Below are 19,516 nucleotides of genomic sequence, written 5' to 3' on the forward strand. Positions count from 1 at the left end.
GGTTGTTATTATATATGAATTTATCTTCATATAGGCCCATGAACAGGACCGCTAGCTCCGGTGCAAAGGGGCAGACCATTGCTACCCCCTTGATTTGGTAGAAAAAATCAGTGTCAAATTGAAAATAGTTTTTTTGCAACGCAAATTTAGCCAGTTTCAATATAAAGTTGGTTGGGACTCTGCTGGGCTGCTCCCTTTGGTCCAAAAAGAATTCCAAACTTTTACAAAAAAAAAAGAATTCCAAAGTTTCTAACGCCTGTTCTTGGGGGATTTGTGTATACAGCGATAGAACGTCCATTGTAACCATCAATTGGTGCGTCTCATCGAATTTGATAGATGTTATTCGTTTTTTTTTGTTTAAATCTTTTTATTCACAGAATTTTTTAACTTTTTTCCACCCTCTGGAGCACAGAGAGGGCATGGAGCAAATAATAAAGAAAAACAGCATTGTCTACTCATATGAGGTTTACACCATATGTTTCAGCTGAAGTAAACAAGAAAAAGAGACATCTTCTTAATATCAAAATAATACAGCCCTCCATATTGGGGTGAATTCCCTCTACTTGTACATACAAAATAACTTCAAATACACACTAATACAAGTTATATACAAATTATATACATATACATTTCCTATACAAATCATTCTTCTTCCTTCCATTTCGTTATTATCCCCCATATTTCCAAGCCTATTTTCCTCAGCCTTTTCCCTCTTCTGGAGTAGATCGCTTTTTCTAAGTTATATATACTCAACAGCCTGGCTAACCATTGTTGGAATGATGGAGCCATTTGGTCTAACCATGCAGTGGCAACACACAATCTGTACACTGCCATAGCCACAAAAATGAAATATTTCCCTGTCTCAGCAACATTATTTCCATCTACACCTAACAAGATAATCGCAGGTGTTAGGTTAACAGGTAGTTTTAATGCCCTTTGTAGAAACATTTCTATATCTTTAAGTACTGTAGCTAAACTCGGACATGTTGCAAACATGTGGATGGAGTCTGCGACTGCGCTCGTGCATCTGGGGCAATTTATACCAGTTGTCGCTCCCCACTGTGCCAGTTTAGCCGGAGTATAATATAGCCAATACATAGTCTTGTAGTGTTGTGCTTGTAATGACGCAGAACATAAAATATTCACCCCTAATTCTAATGATGTATTAAAACACTCTTGTTCTACGCCCAGCTTCATTGACCAAGTTTCCCCCCATTTAGCCATATCATCTGGCCTTTTTTCGTTTAGCTCAAAATAGAATCTTTTAATTGTGCAATCTACTCCAGTCTCTATTATCTCTAATATGCTATTTTTTTCAAATCCACATGTACCCCCTCTTTTGTTTTGTAAACAACTTCTTACTTGTAAATATTTGAAGAAATGTCGTGTTGACAAATTAAATTTTTTCTGTATTGTTACAAATTGTTTCACCCCTTGTATCCCCATTACATCCCCTAATTTTCTTATCCCTTTCCCATACCATTCTGTAAAAATTGAATCAGAAAATATATCTCCCGAAAATAACATATTCTTGTATAACCTCGTATACCTATTAAATTTCCCTAAACCAAACTTTTTCATAAAAGCCTTCCATATTTTATGTGCATCCAATAAGGTCTTAAAGCGTGTTCTTTTAAAATATGCCGTGTCAAAATTTTTCAAAAAAATATCTTTTGTTTCTTCACCCATCAGTATACCATACACCGCTAATGACCCTAAGTGATCTTCCCCTTCTACTTCAGCTCCGCCTATTAGTCCTACCATATACTGCAGGGCAGCGGCCCAATAATACGACTTGATGTCTGGTAACGCCCATCCTCCTCTTTCTCGCGGGAGTGCCAAAAATCTCGCCGCTCTCCTTGTTTTACCCTTGGACCAGATAAATTTGTTGATCATATTTTCAATCCTTTTGAACCACGTGTTATCAAACCATAAAGGAATTGTTCGAAAGAGGTATAAAAATTTCGGCATGATTAACATTTTTATAATATTCACTCTTCCAACCAGGGTAAGATGGAGATTATTCAATCTATCTAGTTCCCCCCCAACTTTCCGTACAATAGGGTCGATATTTAATTCGACTATCTTATCTAATTCTGAAGTTATGGTTATTCCCAGATAGGTTCCCATCCGTGCCACCCGAGGGTCCTGGCATAAAGCCTTACTATTTTTTATAATTTGTGTTTTTCCAGTATTCAAAGAGTACCCGGAAATCTTCCCAAAATTCTTTGCCTCCTGCTCCACGTGTCTTATAGCCTCTGTGGGTGATGATGTTATAACCGCCACGTCATCGGCATAGGCTAATATCTTACACTCCCCCCTAAGTGTCACAATTGGGGAAATGTTCCTATTTAACTCCAGTCTTCTAATTAGAGGGTCTAGATATATTGCAAATAGCAGCGGGGAGCATGGGCAGCCCTGCCTTGTGCCCCTGTTAATTTTTACTTTATCCGTTAACCCCGCATTGATTCTAATTGCCGCCACAGGCTCTCTATACAGTGTTTTTAACGCTGTTATAAAACCACTCCCAAATCCAAATTTTTCCAAAACACTCCACATATATACCCATGACACACGGTCGAAAGCTTTTTCGGCATCAAGTAATAATACCGCGAATGGGTCCCCATCAGCCTCTGTTTTATCCATAAGGGTAATTAACTTCCTTACATGATGTGTAGTCCCCCGCCCCGGTATAAAGCCATGTTGATTATTAGTAACTAAAGGTGTTATTACACTGGCAAATCTTGTTGCCAGTGCCTTTGAGTAAATCTTAGTATCCGTATTCATAAGAGTAATCGGTCTGTATGACCCCGGGTTAGTTGGTGTTTTCCCTTTCTTAAGAATAACCACAATTTCAGCCTCAGACCAAGTGCCTGGTATTGAGATTCCCTTCTGTGCCTGTTTCATAGTATAGAGCATATCTCCACATAGCTCCTCCCAAAATACCTTGTAGAACTCTAGCGGGATTTTATCCGGGCCAGCCGCCTTTCCTGATGGTAAACTCTTCGTGGCTGCTTTTACCTCCTCTAATTCTATCAAGTTGTCAATCCTCTTCTTCTCTACTTCCTCCAACTGTCTCCCCTCATGATTATTCAGGTACTCCATTATGTCTTCAGGGTCTCTTATATCACTTTCAGAGTATAGATCCGTGTAAAAATTCCTGAAGACTTCCCTTATTTGTTGTGCATTGGTAACAATCGCCCCTGAACTGTCTTTGATTGCTTTTATCTTTATATTGATAGATGTTATTCGATTAATAAATGCCGTTGTGTCTTTGAGATGAGCCGGGACTGAATCCACCATAGGTTTCAGAAAGTGGTCAATATATTTAGATGTAGGCTCTGTGAGAGACTGGCATCCTGAAATTGTTGGACGGCCTTGGGGGTCATTTGGATCCTTATGTATCTTGGGTAAGACGTAAAATATGGGAGTCCTAGGATTTTTATTTTGAAGGAACGCAAATTCTTTTGGTCCAAGTACTCCGAGGTCAAACCCTTCCTGCAGGATATTAAATAGCTCGTTTTGTAACTCCTTCACCGGATTGTGGTTGATCTTTTTGTAACAAAACGGGTCGTCAAGCTGCCGTTTAACCTCCTTTTTATACCTATTGATATCCCAAAAGACGACTGCACCCCCTTTGTCCGCCTGTTTTATTATTAGGGATTTATCATTTTTCAATAAAAAAATATGGCGTCCTTTTCATTCTTAGGAAGGTTGAATTTGACAAATTGTTTCTTCTTTTCAAGGGCATTTATCCCAGATAATATTGCTCTCTCGAAGGTAATGACCTCTTTGGGGATTTTGTTAGTTGGCGGACAGAAAGTGGATTTTATACGAAGTCCTGTGGCTTCGGTGTTTTCAACCACAGGGGTATCTTTAAAAAAAGTTTTCAAACGTAATTTTCTGCAAAATTTGCTCGCTTCCAGTTTCATTTTTACAAAGTCCGTTGGTCGAACTGGCACAAAGGAGAGACCCTTTTCGAGTACTGTTATTTCGGGGATTGATAAAACTAGATCTGATAGGTTGAATAGGGGCGACGCTGTTAGCTCCTGTAATACTGGCGTCTGGTCCTCATTTCCCATGGTTGATTTCCTTGGCGTGTGCGGCCTCTTCCCCGCTGTTGGCCTCTGCCTAAAAAAGGCTGGGGATTTTGTTGTTGATTTTGTTGATTACTCCTAGGTGCTGAGTTATTCCTTGAATCAGAACTATCTGTCTCTCCTCCCGATGAGGAGGAGGTATCCGAAAAAGTTATGAACTTATTTCTTGAACGTCCCTGGTTGTCCTGGAAAAACCTTCTTTGTGTTGGTCTAGTATAAAAATCCTTCTGTAGGTATGGGTATACTGCCTCTAAAGAAAAATTATTTTTGTCAAGTTCAAACTTGTTTCCTTTCTGGGTTACAGTATAATCTTTGAATTCTTGGATTTCCTTTTCGATTTTTTCCAGAAGATCTTTTGAGCTTGTGATTAGTTGGTTGTTTTGTATTTCCGTTTCTAACTCAGTAATTTCTTGGAGTTGTTTAAGGGAAATCCTATGTGCCGTTTCTACTGTAAGGACCATCAGGTCCCTACTGCACTTAGTTTCAATCCCGGGAAAACCCTTTTTATATTCAGGGTCGTCAGTAAACACCATAGGGGTGTTGAGAATTTGTAAACCGGATGGAATTGTTCCAGCTTGTAGGTGTAACACAAGGAAATGACCATGTAAATCGGTCCTTATCTGTTTTTTGCGCAGTCTAGTTAGTTAGTCCGATTCGTTTTGAGTTTTTGCAGTAGAGCTCAAGGTAGCAGAGGCGAAAACCGGTGGTGCCCTAATAAGATTTTGAATGTGTTCTTCACTATACGCAAAAGTGTCTTTCTCAGACATACTATGCAGAAAGTTAACTTTTTAGACAAAGACAATAGACAAAGACACTCCTCACAAATATGCACTTGGACAAAGGACAACACTTAATCACAAAAACTCTAGGTGTGGAAGGTGTATTCCTACCTTGAGTGACCTTACGAGCATTTGCCCGCCCTGAATCATGAGAACAAAACTGGGTCTTGACTCCTAACCAGCAAGGCTAAGTCAAATGTAAACTAAACCAACAATACAAATGCCAGTACTGGATTGACTTAATTTCTAATAGCCAAAGATCTGTTATGAATAAAGCATATCAGTCTGATGTAACATCTGTTACTAATTTATTCAAATCATTTTTCAAAAGTTTTCTTATTATTTCAAAAAGAATTTCTTGTGCATATCACAAATATATACAAAATATACAAATAAGCACAAACATTTCACAAATGTTTACAATACAGATTATAAACCACTCTACAACACATCCACACTGATACTTTCACATCCCAAACATACCACTTATATTCCTATAAACAAAACAAAACAAATACCTCTGAGGTATGGGTCCGTGTCAATATAAACATTTCATTAAATCATATGATACAATATACATTGTCATTTATAATGTTGATAACACCAGTAATTGGACAAGACAGATCGTATTATGTTTAGCTTAATACTTTGAATTTTTCGACTGACGCTGGACCTACAAGGTCGACGCGTTTCGAACCCCCTGTAAAATGTTTGTGCTTATTTGTATATTTTGTATATATTTGTGATATGCACAAGAAATTCTTTTTGAAATAATAAGAAAACTTTTGAAAAATTATTTGAATAAATTAGTAACAAATGTTACATCAGACTGATATTCTTTATTCATAACAGATCTTTGGCTATTAGAAATTAAGTTAGTCCAGTACTGGCATTTGTATTGTTGGTTTAGTTTACATTTGACTTAGCCTTGCTGGTTAGGAGTCAAGACCCAGTTTTGTTCTCATGATTCAGGGCGAGCAAATGCTCGCGAGGTCACTCAAGGTAGGAATACACCTTCCACACCTAGAATTTTTGTGATTAAGTGTTGTCCTTTGTCCAAGTGCATATTTGTAAGTAGTGTCTTTGTCTATTGTCTTTGTCTAAGAAGTTAACTTTCTGCATAGTATGTCTGAGAAAGACACTTTTGCGTATAGTGAAGAACACATTCAAAATCTTATTAGGGCACCACCGGTTTTCGCCTCCGCTACCTTGAGCTCTACTGCAAAAACTCAAAACGAATCGGACAAACTAACTAGACTGCACAAAAAAACAGATAAGGACCGATTTACATGGTCATTTCCTTGTGTTACACCTACAAGCTGGAACAATTCCATCAGGTTTACAAATTCGCAACACCCCTATGGTGTTTACTGACGACCCTGAATATAAAAAGGGTTTTAGCGGGATTGAAACTAAGTGCAGTAGGGACCTGATGGTCCTTACAGTAGAAACGGCACATAGGATTTCCCTTAAACAACTCCAAGAAATTCCTGAGTTAGAAACGGAAATACAAAACAACCAACTAATCACAAACTCAAAAGATCTTCTGGAAAAAATCGAAAAGGAAATCCAAGAATTCAAAGATTATACTGTAACCCAGCAAGGAAACAAGTTTGAACTTGACAAACATAATTTTCCTTTAGAGGCAGTATACCCATACCTACAGAAGGATTTTTATACTAGACCAACACAAAGAAGGTTTTTCCAGGACAACCAGGGACGTTCAAGAAATAAGTTCATAACTTTTTCGGATACCTCCTCCTCATCGGGAGGAGAGACAGATAGTTCTGATTCAAGGAATAACTCAGCACCTAGGAGTAATCAACAAAATCAACAACAAAATCCCCAGCCTTTTTTAGGCAGAGACCAACAGCGGGGAAGAGGCTGCTCACGTCAAGGAAATCAACCATGGGAAATGAGGACCAGACGCCAGTATTACAGGAGCTAACAGTGTCGCCCCTATTCAACCCATCAGATCGAGTTTTATCAATCATGGAAATAACAGTACTCGAAAAGGGTCTCTCCTTTGTGCCAGTTCGACCAACGGACTTTGTAAAAATGAAACTGGAAGCAAGCGAATTTTGCAGAAAATTACGTTTGAAAACTTTTTTAAAAGATACCCCTGTTGTTGAAAACACCGAAGCCACAGGACTTCGTATAAAATCCACTTTCTGGCCGCCAACTAACAAAATCCCCAAAGAGGTCATTACCTTCGACAGAGCAATATTATCTGGGATAAATGCCCTTGAAAAGAAGAAACAATTTGTCAAATTCAACCTTCCTAAGAATGAAAAGGACGCCATATTTTCATTGAAAAATGATAAATCCCAAATCATAAAACAGGCGGACAAAGGGGGTGCAGTCGTCCTTTGGGACATCAATAGGTATAAAAAGGAGCTTAAACGGCAGCTTTACGACCCGTTTTGTTACAAAAAGATCAACCACAATCCGGTGAAGGAGTTACAAAACCAGCTATTTAATATCCTGCAGGATGGGTTTGACCTCGGAGTACTTGGACCAAAAGAATTTGAGTACCTTCAAAATAAAAATCCTAGGACTTCCATATTTTACGTCTTACCCAAGATACATAAGGATCCAAATGACCCCCCCGGCCGTCCAATAATTTCAGGATGCCAATCTCTCACAGGGCTACATCTAAATATATTGACCACTTTCTGAAACCTATGGTGGATTCAGTCCCGGCTCATCTCAAAGACACAACAGCATTTATTAATCGAATAACATCCATCAAATTCGATGAGACGCACCAATTGATGGTTACAATGGACGTTGTATCTCTGTATACACAAATCCCCCAAGAACAGGCGTTAGAAACTTTGGAATTCTTTTTGGACCAAAGGGAGCAACCCAGCAGAGTCCCAACCAACTTCATATTGAAACTGGCTGAATTTGCGTTGCAAAAAAACTATTTTCAATTTGACACTGATTTTTTCTACCAAATCAAGGGGGTAGCAATGGGCTGCCCCTTTGCCCCGGAGCTAGCGGTCCTGTTCATGGGCCTATATGAAGATAAATTCATATATAACAACAACCCATTCGCTGAATACATCACAGCATACATGCGTTATATAGACAATGTCTTTTTTATTTGGTCAGGAATACAGGAGAGGTTAACAGAATTTCTGACATGGCTCAATATGAGGACAGAAGACATAAAATTCAGCCATATCACATCTAATAAGAGCATTACATTTCTGGATGTCCAAGTATATTCTACAGAGGGCACACTGGGCACAACTTTATTTCGTAAACTAACTGACAGAAATAAGGCATTACATTTTACCAGCCATCATCCCAGGAGCCTTAAGCAAAACTTACCCTTCGGCCAATTTTTAAGAATTCGGCGGAATTGTTCCAACAAGGAGGAATATTTCAAACATGCCAACAGCCTAAAGGACCGCTTACTAGATAGGGGCTATCCTAAAAAACTTTTAAAACACTCTTTGAAAAGGGCCTGGTGGGTCCCTCGAGAGACATTGTTGCAAAAGAAAACACAACATGAGTTGAAAAGGATTGCTTGCGTCACAACCTTTGGCCCTAACACACATCAATTACTCAAGTTGGTATTGCAAAACTAGCATCTGGTGAAAGATCTTCATTGCGAATTATTGGATCCTCCTCTGTTTGCATATAAAAAAGAAAAAAGTGTGGCCAATCATATCGTAAGGGCATCTTTGCCACGAGAACCGAAATTGACATTAAGAGGCATGATGGGTTTACCTCCAGTGACCGGGCACCATAAATGCGGGAACTGTACCTGCTGTGAATCAACGGAAGAAGGTACTGCCTTCTGTTTTGACAGAATCTACTGGAAACATTCAACTTTCACTAATTATTTAACAAAAAATATACAGGCACATGCATCAAGCGATTTAGGAATCGCAAACGGTGCGAATCGCAAAATTCGGCCGTTTGCGATTCCCAAATCACTATTTGGTATGCATCATCCTAAAAGTGAAGAAATCGCTATTTTAGCGATTTTTGAAAGTGCGATTGCTTTTAAGGAATCGCAATTTTGCGATTCCTTAAAAGCAATGCATGAAACTGAAAAAATTTGCGAATTCGCAATTAGAGATAAAAAATTACCATGAGGTTGGACCTCATGGTAATTTTGCGAAATGTTAAAAATATGCAACTTTGTGCATTTTTGTAACTTTCATGTTGTGTACACACATGCCCTTAGGGCATGTGTGTACACAACATATGTGCATTGTTTGATTTCAGGGGTGCAACAGGGTGTCCTTTGGACACCCCTGCACCCTTGAAATCGCAATCTCAATTTGCGATTAGCTAATTGCGAATCGCAAATTGAGATTGTCTTCCCATTCATTCCTATGGGCCTCTAGGCCCATAGTAATGAATGGGAAGGGATTCCTTAATTGCGATTCGCAAAATGCTAATCGCAATTAGGGATTCTAAGGAATCGCAATTTATTTAGCGATTTCTTGATGCATAGGCATTTGCGATTCCTTAATTGCGATTTCTTAAAAATCGCAATTAAGGAATCGCAAATGCCGAGATTGATGAATGTACCTGATAGTGTATGGTATCTGGTGTCCATGCCCAAAACTTTATATTGGGAAAACGACACAGGAGGCAAGACAGAGAATTACCCAGCACAAGTCAAGAATTAGGAAACAGGTACCGAATGCACCCTTGGTTCATCATTGGTCTACACATGAACACAAAGAAAGCGACTTACGCTGGACGATCATCTCCAAAATTGAATATGATTCACGAGGAGGTGATATGGAATCGAAATTAGCTCAACGAGAAGCATTTCTAATAATGAAATACAATACAGCCACAACAGGGCTTAATGAAATCTCTGAGATTTACAGGGGGACCCCTGGTAAATATCATTTTGCTCACCAATGCATTATGCTTCATCCGCAGCACCACAATTATAAAGCTTGTGTGGACTTTGTTAATATCTATGACTCCTTGGTAGCGTACTAACACTACCATAACCACAATGCTTTGTGCATGGTTTGTTTATATATATGCGATCACTGTCGGAAATACATCGCTCATTGTATTAGAATCAGTAGGACCACCCGGTTTAATGGTAGACCACTCATCTAGATACTTTTTTCTAACATTATCGGTTCACAAAGTGACTACATTTGCTAAAAGGTCTGGGCCCTTTAAGAAGTTGCGCGATCATATGATCAGTTCCAGGAAGTAGGCTCGCTTGCCTATTGACGACGTGCTGTCTTCATTCGTGTAGGAGAACGCTCGGCGGTACAAGTGAGAATGCTCCTGTTTTATTTCACCGCATTTACATGCTGACGACTTAGGGATAGTCTGACTAAACTCCGATACTTTGCGCAGTTTATTTTTAGGCTACGCCGTTTACCAATACATTGAAGCAACAATTGATTTCCACACACGCCATGCAAAACCCCGGCTTATCGACAACCACGCCAAGACCGGGTAAGCACTCACGATTCGAAATGCTTTTTACTAGTAAGCACATTAAGCTTATACCCTTAATAGATACCACTGACTCCATCCTTCTATTTAGGTACCTAAAGCCAACACCCAAAAGAGTGAAGGTGAGCTAATTTTCTGATATAGTACACACCCAATGAAAGTTACTTATCAACCATAGATTGTCCTATATGTTACTCTTTCGTTTTTTTTATGTGTAGACTTGTCCACACCTGACTGTGACACCACACAGGAGAATTAAGGTAGGCAGTGTTAAGCCGGTCGGTGGCTGTTCTTTAGACGCAAGTTGGTTCCGCAGATAGGTTAATCTGGTATAAACGTCTTTTGTCTTGTAGAATTCGTGTTTGGTCCTGAGGAGAACCCCGTATTTAGGGGGTTCGAAACGCGTCGACCTTGTAGGTCCAGTGTCAGTCGAAAAATTCAAAGTATTGAGCTAAACATAATACGATCTGTCTTGTCCAATTACTGGTGTTATCAACATTATAAATGACAATGTATATTGTATCATATGATTTAATGAAATGTTTATATTGACACAGACCCATACCTCAGAGGTATTTGCTTTGTTTTGTTTATAGGAATATAAGTGGTACGTTTGGGATGTGAAAGTATCAGTGTGGATGTGTTGTAGAGTGGTTTATAATCTGTATTGTAAAAACTTGTAAAATGTTTGTGCTTATTTGTATATTTTGTATATATTTGTGATATGCACAAGAAATTCTTTTTGAAATAATAAGAAAACTTTTGAAAAATGATTTGAATAAATTAGTAACAAATGTTACATCAGACTGATATGCTTTATTCATAACAGATCTTTGGCTATTAGAAATTAAGTTAGTCCAGTACTGGCATTTGTATTGTTGGTTTAGTCTACCTCCGTACTACAGCACCCCTCCGACCGCCTAATCGACCAATAGTGGATTCGACTGGCTCAGGTGAATCCTCCTCAATGTGCGCTCCCTCCACAAACACGCCACTGAACTCTTCAACCTCCTGGAGTCTGTCTCTCCCGACATTGCCTTCCTCACAGAAACCTGAACGGACCCCAGCTCTGGCCAAGACATTGCCATTCTTGACGGTTAACAGATCACCCAATAGGACCGCACCAACCAACCAGGAGGAGGCATCATCGACAAAAACACTGTCCGCCTGACCACCCACTCAGATGACCCACTGACTACCATGGAACAGCTCCACTTCCGGATCCAGACCAACCCCAACACCACCCTCCATAGCGCCCTCATATACAGACCACCTGGCCCGACCGCCCTTTACCAAAGCCATCATAAACGTTATTGCTCCCCAGGCTCTTGCATCCACCGATTACATCCTACTCGGCAACCTCAACTTCCACCTATACAACCCAAATGACCAGAACACTGCATGCCTTCTGGAGAATTTCATCAACATAGGACTCAAGCAGCTAGTCACCATTCCAACCCACGCAGCAGAAACACGCATGACCCAGTCTCCTCCGCCAGCAAAAATGCCACCTACAGCCATACCACCGAGCTCTTCTGGACCGACGACCATAACATGCACTTCGCCTTCACCAAACTCACCACACACCATCGCCCTCACCGCCCCCAGCTGTAGCTGGAACAAGGTCACGGAGGAACAACTAACCGTCTCCCTCAGAACTTGCCCACCGCCGACAGACGCCAATACCGCACCACGCAATCTCCACCAACAGATCTCCAACATAACCGACACTCTGGCACTCCTCAAGAAGGCACCTGGCAAGCAACACTCCAAGAAAGCCAGCGGGTTCCCCTCTTCTCTCCACGAGTCCAGACGCACATGCACACGAATAGAGAAGATATGGAGGAACACAAAAAAACAGAAACCCACACAGCCTTCAAATCAGCGATCACAACACACCACCTCCTCCTCAAAACTACTAAGAAAACTGCCCTCCAGGACAGAATAAATATAAACATAGAGCTATATTCAGCATTCCTCTTGGTGATTCTAATAATCCAGAGAGTATTGAATAAATGTAACCATCACAGGTTTCATATTTTACGGACCATATTTCAGAGAAGACCAATGATAACTTGGCACAAAGTACACAGAGTCCCAAAAAGTCCAAAGATTAAATTTGATGATATATTCTTTTAGTGGTTCTCCCAGCATGGAATCTGCCAATTTGCCAATAGAATAAATGCCAACGCACAACATTAAAGAACTCTTTTCCATCGTCAAGGAGATGGCCAGGCTCAACAGCGAGACTATGGACGTTCCACCCTCCCAAGACCTCTGCCACAAACTTGCCACCCTCTTCCATCACAAGATCAAGCTCATTTATGGCAGCTTCGACACCCAAGACCCTTGTATCAAGCCCGACACCACTGCACTCAACCCTGCCTCACCCCAACAGATCCTGCTCAACTGGACCTTGCTCACCACTGACGATACTCTCAAGACCATGAAGAGCATCCACTCAGGAGCCCCCTCGGACTCATTTCTGCTCCACACCTTCCACAGAGCAGCCATCGCCCTGAGCTCCTCCTCACTCTCAACTGCTCCATTGAGATCACCACCTTCCCTGATGACTGGAAACATGCCAAGATCAACCCTCTGCTAAAGAAACCATCAACCACCCCGACAGACCTCAAGAACTTCAGACCCATTTCCTGCTCCCGTTCCCAGCCAAGGTCGCTGAGTAGGCCATCAACGCCCAACTCCCCGACTTTATTGCAGCAAACCACATCCTGCCCATCTCCTGGACCTCTCAGCTGCCTTCAACACCATCTCCCACCGCACCCTAATCAAGAGACTCCATGACGCCAGGATCCACGACAAGGCCCTGGACTGGATCCACTTCTTCCTTACTAGACAAACACAGCGAGTTAGACTACCTCCTTTCCTCTTCAAACCCACAGAGATCAACTGCAGAGTCCCCAGGGTTCCTCCCTGCCCCTCTCCCTCTTCAACGTCTACATGGCTCCACTCGCAATCATCGTCAGGAACTACAGACTCAACATCGTCTTCTACGCCGATAATACCCAACTGATCCTCTTCCTCACCAACAAACCAACAACCGCCAGAAATGAAGGCCGTCGCCACCTGGATGAAGAGCAGCTACTTCAAATTGAATTCAGACAAGACCGATGTCCTCATCCTAGGACCCTTGCACTCAGCTTGGAACGACTCATGCTGGCCCTCCACACTGGGAACCCTGCCCACCCCCACAGACCATGCACAAAACTTATGCATCATACTGGATTTCTTGCTAACAATGAACCATCAGATCAACGCAGTTGCCTCATTATGCTTCCACACACTCCGCACACTACTAAAGACATTCAGATGGATCCCCACCGAACCAAGAAAAACAGTCACCCATGCACGCATCAGCAGCAGACTAGATATAGGCAACACACTATGCCGGCGTCATTCAAAAACTCTGTAGAAAACTTCAGAATGTTCAAAACGCTGCAGCCAGACTGGTCCTCGATATCATTCGTCGTAGCCACATCTCCAAAAACGTCTGAGAACTCCACTGGCTCCCAGTCAGCAAAAGGATCACCTTCAAGCTCCTCAAGCGTGCCTACAAAGCCCTCTACAAAGCAGGACCAGCATGCCTGAGCCAATTCCTCTCATTCCATGTCCCCACCAAACACCTCCGCTCTGACCAGCTGGCCCTGGCCACCGTCCCTCGGATGAACAAGACAAGATCCAGAAGAATATCCTTCTCCTACCTTGCCGCCAAGACCTATAACACCCTGCTGACCCACCTCAGACAATCCCCGTAGCTGACCCAATTCAGGAAGGACCTCAAGACCTGGCTCTTTGACAACAATATAGTGCAGATGGATCAGCAGCCTCCTCCACCCCCCTCCCAGTGCCTGGAGACCCTCACGGGTGAGTAGCCTCACTTTACATACCCTGATTGACTGTCCAAACGGAGGCCAGATTACCGGAGAACAAGATCAAAGAGTTGTTAAAGCTTCTGGAAGAAGCTATTGAGGTACCTAAATTATAGCTTCAGTAAATACAGAGGTAACTAGGTCATCTTAACTTTGCTTGTAAGGTAATCCGAACTGGCAGGTTATTCTGTAGGATTGGTTTTGCTATGGTAGGGGCTAAGCTACCTCATCACAGGATCCGCTTCTCCACTTCAGTATGGGCGGATTTAGAAGTCTGGAGAATGATTCCGAGAGATTCAATGGAGTAAACATGTGGTTAGCAGATGAGGATTATTGTTGGCAGATTGAGATTTTTTCTGAAACGGCAGTTGCGGATGGTTATGGCCTTATTTGAGAAGGCAAATGGTGCTCAGAGCGATGACCTCAGCAATTTTTTCCACCATAAGTTGCCAAGGCTCTGTGGGGAAAGGATTTGACTCACAAGACAGTGACATTTCACGTTGATAACACCGCGATGGTAGCCCTAGTAAATGCAAAAAAGAAAAAATAGTGCAGCAGCTGCTGTAACGTTTCACACTCTGTGTTTAATGTTCAATACTGTATTTAGGGCCAAACATGCGCCAGGTGTGTATAATGCAATATCAGACACAGTGCTTCATTCACATTGGTAAGAATTCCGTGGATTGGCTTCCGGAGCAGATTTGGGGAAGACAGGGTTACCAACAGAGATACAGGAATTGAGAGAGGGAAAATACTCAGTTTGATTGAAAACTCACTGGCACAGAGTACAAGGACAGCTTATAGGCAGGCCTGGGAGGAATTTCTAACTGTGGGGCAGTTAGAAGAGGTCAAAGCACGAATGAGCTAGCAGAAAGAAGAAAGGATGTAGTGAAGCTCATCATGCTCAATAGCAAGAAAGTTGTGTCACAGACAACAACTGCAGGAAAATTGGCAGGGATCAGTTTTCCTGGTAAATTCTTCTGGGGTTACGGACCATCAGCAAGTGAAATGGGAAGGCGAATGCAAGGATGATGGGCAAAAGAAAGATACATGATAGACAAGAAGAGGGAACCTATAACTATGAAGATGTTACTGAGCAGAGGTTCAGCAGATGGTATGATGGTGGAGGATGTTAACTCCTTCGGCGCTTATGACGAGCTCGTCATGAGGCTCAGTGGAGCTGTGCTCATGAAGAGCTGAGCACGTCATAACTGCCGCGGAACGCCCATGAGGGGGGTAATTCCCCTCCTGTGCGGGTGTGGATAATTCCCCGCCTGGGCGGGCGTTCCACAGGAGTGGGAGGAGTCATGACGACCTGAGCTCGTCTTGAGCACAGCTCCGCTGTGCAGCATGACGAGCTGGGCTCACCATGAGTACTGCGTGCGGCCTTCCTCCCCCGCGCCGCGGGGGAATTAGCCCGCGGCAAAGGGGTTAAACAAAAAATGTGTGGCTTTATATGAAAAAATCCCAGACAGATCAAAAGAGAAAAGGTATATAAGATTCACAACAGCATATGCCCAGTGGATGCCTGGTCAAGGTTCAAAGAGATGGGAGAGCTCGTTCAGGCTTAATATTTTGCCATGCAGATGGAAAAAGACTTCTGGCCGCACAAATTCTAGCAGTAATGAGAATGTTTTGGCAAACATGGAATAACATCCGATGGAATTTGGAACCCATTCATTTAGGATTGGAGAAGCATCAGAAACAAACAGACTGTGCTTTACCCCTAGCAAAGGTATGAAACTAAGCAGACGGTCTTATGCATGATGTCAACGTTATATTAGGGCTATTGAAGTGCATTTTTGAGTTGTTTCGTTGTAATATATTTTTTTTTGTTTGCAGGTTGCGTAGCGGGACCCGTTTTTGCATGGTTCTACATGTAGATTATTGGTCATTCTTTAGTAAAATGGGCAGCAAAACAGGCGGAAACCAGTCATTTCAGAACAAATTTGGGATTTCGGTCTACAGAAGTAAAGACTTTATGGTGAGGTAGAGGGGGGATGAAATGGGATCCGTTATTACCATGGTTAACTATGATAGCGGGCAGGAGATCATTTTCTTTAATCTTTTTCATTCATCTTGGGGAAAATGATTTGGTGCAGTTATTTGGTTTGGGGCTATTGAAAGAAATGAAGAAAGATTTGGATGTGATCCTCAAAATGTGGTCAAGCACATACATGTTTTGGATAGCTTTGGTGGCAAGGAGGGTTTGGAGGGGAGCAGTAAAATACACTGCTGCCAAAAGGGTCAAAGGGAAAGTTAATCGAGAAATGAGGCATTTTTGCAAAGGTATGGGCAACAGGGTGGTAGAACATGTAGATATCAAAAGTGAGGATTTGTTGTTTTGTAGACAAGATGAGGTGCACATGTCATTCATAGGAAATGAGCTGTACTTGTTGGCTCTGAAAGGAAGTCTGGCAACACAACTGATGGTATCACGTTGGTGTTAATAATTCTTTTAGGTTGTTGGGGCAACATCCTACAGTCCCACAGGTTTGTAGGAAGCTGTTAGAACGACTGACTAAACCATTTTTTGTTACTAAACTCGTTGTGAGCACCAAGGGGGACAGGATACGCCTTTGCAGGGTTTTTACCTGGATGGCATTGAAGCATAAGGATCATGAAAAGGGCTGGAAGAGTTGGGGCATGGCAAGGCAGACCTTGGTAGAGAGAGAGCAGCGGAGAGATGGTTGGGGCAGGTGTGAGTGTACAGTGAATGAAATGATAGGAGTATGGTGAGAAAGGTTTGGATGGTTTGTTTTGGGGTTGGTTCATGTTGGAATGGGTGCTTAAGGGTTGGGAGGAGAAAGTTGAACTTTGTATTAGTAAGGCAGGGATGTTTACATATGCGGTATGTATTTAAGTTTCAACTGTGCACCTGTCCTACTAAAGCAGACTTCTGCTCTTTAATCTGAGATGGTCATTATGTATCCTCCTCGCCCGATGTGGGCCCCTTGGGGTGGCATCCGTTTGGAAGTCCACCCCTTTGGTTCTTCGGGCGGGTGGCGCAGTCCAGACCCAGGGTGGTCGAGGACTGGAGGATCTGGGCACAGGAGATGGGCTATTATGGCAGTTGGTCTCATGAGATGGTAGTTGGGGACACAACCTGTCACGCTGCGGTCCTGATAGGAAGGGAAAGCTGGTGAATCTGGTCTTTGAGCCATCCCGCACTTCCTACTTTTTATGCGGGCATCTGAGAAACTCATCTTTGTGAAACAAAAATCTTACAGCTTGCTTTGTTGGGTTGTTCATGGTGGGTAGCTGAAGCTTAGTTGCTGCTTAAGACAGGTGGCAGGGGAGCATTGGGGTCACACAATGGGCCGAAAGAGCTGGGGCATGGCAAGGAAGAGCTTGGCAGAGGTAGCACATGGGGGAGATGGTTGGGGCAGGTTTGAGTGTAGGGTGAATGAAATGATAGGGGTATGGTGAGAAAGGTTTGTATGGTTCATGGTGGGGGTTGCTTAAGAGTGGGGGGGGGTAGATTAACTCTGTATTAACAAAGAGAGGATGTTATGTAGTTTAGTTTCGACTGTCTTAATAAAGCGTTCTTCTGCTCTTTAATCTGACATGGTCATTGTACGTCTTCCTCGTCCGACATACCTTAGCGGGTGACAGTGCGCTTTACAACTACACATAACATAACAACAGTGTTGTAGTGAGATGCCATGTCACACAGTGCACCTGCTACAACCCTGCACCGCGCAGTGCACCTCTGGGAGTATTCCGCCGCTGCAAAGACTTCCTATTTCACGGCGTCTAACCCTGACCTGTCAGAGCCAGTGGGCCTTCCCTACTAACAGTGCTTTAAATGGGCCAGTACTCCCTGGTACTGAGTACCGGCATTTCTCATTTTTATCGCTCTGAGTACCGGCACTTCTCTGCTGTCAAGGAGAGTACCGGTACTCATCAAAGGTAGGATCATTGTTGCTAGTGCTAAGGAGCACGAACGAGGCTGTCTGACAGCCACAGCGCCTCTAGCCCAAGCTGAGCCACCTCTAAACAATTCAGAATGGCTCGTTTACATAATGTCCGGTGTTCAACACCACGCTTTGTTTGACAGAGCAGGGTCCATTCAGGCCCTGTGCTGTCAATCACATTCACACCATGGTGTGTATTTGTGCACACTCTCGAATCCAGGCTGGATGCCTCGATTCGAATGTGTGCAGCAATAGCAGCAATTTAAAAAGCCGCGGAGATAAGGAGTGTTAAATGTCCTTTTTCCCACCTGAGTCTTTTGAATGAGTGTTTGTCTGCTTGTGTCTGGGGGCCTCATTTATGAAGGCCTTGCGCCACTGGTACGCCACTTTTTCCCATTTTAAAAGGGTCGCACCGGCGGCGCAAGACCTTCATAAATAAGTAAGGCCCTGGGTGTTTGCCTGCTTGTGTGCGCATGTTTGTGTGTGTGAGAAAGTGAGTGAAAGGAGAGACTCCAGACACTAGGGAGGTATTTTAAAGGACATTCTTAGAATGCTTTGTGTGAGCATTGCTGCTTGTTTCTGTGAGTGCGCACTCAAGAATATATAAGTAATCGTCCACATAGTAGAAGTGTTTTATATGTCTTGTCCCTAGCCCCGCACATTTGCTACACTCATAGCTCATTTTAAGAGTACCTGCACTTATTTTTTCCCGTTTAAAGCACTGCCTACTAAGCCACAATGCATGTAACTACCTTCTTCAAGAGGCATGCTCCAGTCTCTTCAAGACCGCCCGCTACGTCACAGCCCCAATGTGCACCTCCATTATTCTCATCTGCCTCCCACCCAATAACCCTCCATTCGGCCCCAACGGCTCACACGCCTCTCTTACCAGTCCCAAGAAGGCTGCACTTATGACTGCGGTCAGACAGCATCGCTCAGCATTGCGCCGTCTCCGGGTTCGGCTGACCAGCCGAACCCTGTCCGCCGTCGCCTTGTCCCATGCAGTGTCTTCGTCCAGGTCGGACAGCAGCGGTTCTTTGTCGCCATCCTCCTCGTGCGCCTCTTCCGTGGCGGAGCCCAGCAGCTTCATACTTTCCGCCGGTATGACACCCTCAGAGGAGCCACTCCAACCAGGACCAGAAGTTACAGCCACGCCCACCGGGGGAAGAGCAACTTGTGGCTCGAGGCGTCCAGCCTGTCACGCCGTTCCTAAACTCTGTACACGCAGAAGAAATGCATTTCACCTCACCACGACACCGGCGGGCTCGCTCTGAAGCCGTGCAACATCATGCCTGTGGTAGGGCATTGCCTTATTTACGTACGAAACGTACCTGATTATAAAGCCTTTGTATTGAACTATCAATACGTATTTCTAG

At 43.0% G+C, this 19,516-nt stretch overlaps 1 protein-coding gene across 1 annotated transcript in view; it reads right to left on the bottom strand.

Moving 5' to 3' along the window:
- SLC60A2 (solute carrier family 60 member 2) overlaps positions 1-19,215 on the bottom strand; it is a 413,461-nt gene extending 394,246 nt beyond the window's left edge. Inside the window, exon 1 of the mRNA XM_086925386.1 lies at positions 19,030-19,215. The gene's annotated coding sequence lies outside the window, so the exon portion shown is untranslated. The remainder of the gene's footprint in view (positions 1-19,029) is intronic.
- Between the last annotated feature and the right edge of the window lie 301 nt (positions 19,216-19,516).

The sequence above is a fragment of the Lissotriton vulgaris genome, chromosome 6 (assembly GCF_964263255.1).
Source record: "Lissotriton vulgaris chromosome 6, aLisVul1.2, whole genome shotgun sequence".
In the NCBI taxonomy this organism is placed as follows: Eukaryota; Metazoa; Chordata; class Amphibia; order Caudata; family Salamandridae; genus Lissotriton; species Lissotriton vulgaris.